We start from the raw sequence: 3649 nt of genomic DNA on the forward strand, positions 1-3649 counted from the left end.
ATATTCTATTATTAAGCTATCGATGATTGAATGGAAGACCTGGTGAGACGAACCTCATAAAGTCTCATATATACAATACATCTGTTGTATTGAGTATATTTGTTATACTCATAGGCCAGTATTTTCATAAGATTGAAAACAATTTCATACGTTGAATTTGGTTGTTACCTTCTCATTCCCTTAATCTGAAAAGATTATACAAGTTGATTTGAAAAGATCTATTTACAATTTCATAAATTGACGGTTTTTGCGGAATATTTCATTCATTCAGTTGTATGATGTTAATGATTCTCATTTCATCATAAGGGGGAGTATGTAATAATGAATGAAATGTTCAATTACGAACGATATAATTTCATTCCGAACAATATAAGGGGAATATGTTGTAAAGATCAAGGGGGAGTAACTTCAATATCGGCAAAAGACTCAAAAGGAGTGTGACTGGAGATTATTACTGAAGATTATTCAGGCGCTAAATTGTCTGAGAGTTTTTGAATGTGAAGATCGTTCGTTTCAACAGTTTACTGTTAAAGATTTCTTATCGAACAAATCGCTCAATTTTGGAGAAGATTGTTTGAGATTTTATCTGTAGAAGTTCATTTTTGAAGAAGAATGTTAGTAATTTGTTTGTCTGAAGATTCTTTAAAGATCACATCTTAAAGATTATATCTGAAGATCGTTGATGATACTGTTCTATATTGTCAAAAGAGAAGATCATCACTGCTCTACATTCGAGGGGGAAAATGTTAGAAGATCTTCCTCAACTAACGATCGTCTAAAGATTTCGATGTAAAGATTGTTTTGAAGAAGTCATATAGTGCTTAATGTGACAAAATTCAAACGCGTCTCAACGCGCGCAAATTCTTTCAAGCCTGAATACAAAGGGGGATAATGTTATGACTGAAAATCAGTGTTAAATTGTATTCGTCTTGAAAGTTAAATATTGTCTATAATTGTAAAAGTCATCGTGTTTGACTTTTCTAGATAGTTTGACTTTGACTTGTGACTTTCTAGTTTGACCCTATATAAAGGGTTTATTCTTTGTAATTTTGTAGGGAGCTTATTGTAATCATACGTACATTTGAGTGAAATAGAAGGTGTTTGACCAATTGACTTTTTCTCTCTACTTGTTCTTGATGTTCTTGATATGCTTGCCATAGATTTATGAGGATATATGTTAAACATATCAGATTCAAATATTTCTTATTTATTCAGTTTAACAAACGTAATACAGAAATGAAATAAGAACAGAAATACAACTACAAATCTAAACTATTGTTTAAAATATAAACAAATGAAAGAATATACTAACAGTAATATGACGAATGTATGAAGATATGAAGATCAATATTAGATCTTCAATCGTAAGAGAGAGAGAGAGAGAATATTTGAGAAATAATTCTAAGCGATTTGAGCTAATGAAAATGAATGTGTGAGCTAAGACCGGCTTCTCTTCACTTTATATATCTTTCACTTTGTCCAGGTTTGCCCCCTCAACTCTTTAGATACTTACTTCGCTAACCTCCAGTTATGGTAGAAAGTGAGACACAGTCCTCGTACTTGATGTCAACTCTCAACCTTTAATATTTGCATAATCTACCCAATTCTGTTAATACATTGACAAACAAGGTACATTCAAAGTAAAGTCTTGGATAATATGTATATTTTAACACCCGCCCTCAATCTTGACTTTTAAAGAGATCAATCATTTTTAATTTTGTACACATATAATTGTGATGATTGATACTAAGAGCTTTCGTTAAAACATCTGCAGTTTGTTTGGAAGAAGGAATTTTTACAATTTTAATAACTCCTCTACTAATTTTCTCTCTAATGTAATGGACATCAATCTCAATGTGTTTTGTTCTTTCATGAAAGACAGGATTATTAGCAATTTGTATGGCAGATTTATCGCCACAGAATAAATTCATAGGTAAAAGATTGCTTATATCTAAATCAGATAAAATTTTGAGTATCCAGACTATTTCACATGATACAGCTGTCATTGCTCTGTATTCAGACTCAACTGAAGAGCGTGAGACAGTGCTCTGTTTCTTGCTTTTCCAGGATATTAAAGAGTTCCCAAGAAATAAACAAAAACCAGTCACAGATCGTCTAGATAAGAGACACTTACACCAGTCAGCGTCTATGAAGGCAGTTAGGTTAAAATTATCTGACCTTGTAAGGCTTATTCCTTTTCCAGGAGATAGCTTGAGATACCTGAGAATCCTTAGCGCAAGATTTAAATGTGATTGTCTAGGTGCATGCATAAATTGACTTAGACGATGAACAGAAAAAGCTCTATCTGGACGAGTTGCTAATAGATAAATTAACCTGCCTATTAGTCTTTGGTAACCAGTACAGTCAGCTAACAACTTATCTTTAGAATCATTAGTATTTGAAATAACAAGATTAACATCCATAGGAGTATTAGCAGGTTTACATCCTAAATATCCTAAATCATTCAATAGCTCCAGGCAATATTTTCTTTGGGACATACACACACCATCAATACAGTCTAAAATCTCAATTCCCAAGAAAAACTTTAACTTTCCCAAATCTTTAATCGAGAATTTTCCTTTTAAATTTTTTTTGAAGGCATTTATTTCATTCTGGCTATTTCCAGTAACAACTATGTCATCAACATACACAAGTAAAACAAGAAACACATAATTAACATGCTTGGTAAACAAAGAGTAATCACTAATGCTTTGAACAAACCCATTTTCAGTTAAACAAGATGACAGTTTAACATACCACTGACGTGGGGCTTGTTTCAAACTGTAAAGAGATTTTACCAACTTGCATACACGTTTATCATTTGAACTGTAATACCCTTCAGGAAGGGTCATATAAACATCTTCAACTAAGTCACCATACAGAAAAGCATTGTTGACATCTAACTGATATAAAAACCACTTAAATTGAACAGCAAGAGCAATAATACACCTTACCGTAACCATTTTGACTACGGGAGAGAAAGTCTCTTCATAGTCAAGACCCTCTCTTTGACTATAACCCTTAGCTACTAATCTGGCTTTATATCTTTCAATTTCACCATTAGATTTATATTTAATCTTATAAACCCATTTACAACCAATGGCTTTTCTATTATTAGCTAACTCAGTTATATACCAAGTTCCATTCCTATGCAAGGCTTCCATCTCCTCATTCATAGCATTAATCCAATTTTGGTCACTACAAGCTTCACTAAATGTTTTTGGTTCTACAGATTTATTGAGATTAGAAACAAAGCAAAGATTTTCAGAAGACAAGCAAGAATAATTCACTACTCTCTCTTTACCATACTTTACCTTTCCTTCGATCACAAAAAAAATTTCATAGAACTTCACATCTCTGGAAAAAATTATTTACCTTTCTTCAGAGGATCTAGACATAGTATCAAAAAAAATTTAAAACATTAAGCTTTTCATTTGTGGTCTCATCAGTATTGTCACTACTCATCTTAAACGGAAAAATGTTTTCATAGAACTTCACATCTCTGGAAAAAATTATTTTCTTGGTATCAAGACTATATTGTCTATAACCTTTCTTGGAATTAGCATAGTCGAGCATAACACACTTTTCAGATTTGTATAAGAATTTATCAGTTATATTAGGAATATGAGCAAAGCATAGACACCCAAAG

The sequence above is a fragment of the Cynara cardunculus genome (assembly GCF_001531365.2).
Source record: "Cynara cardunculus var. scolymus isolate 2C chromosome LG 5, CcrdV1, whole genome shotgun sequence".
NCBI classification, from domain to species: domain Eukaryota; kingdom Viridiplantae; phylum Streptophyta; class Magnoliopsida; order Asterales; family Asteraceae; genus Cynara; species Cynara cardunculus.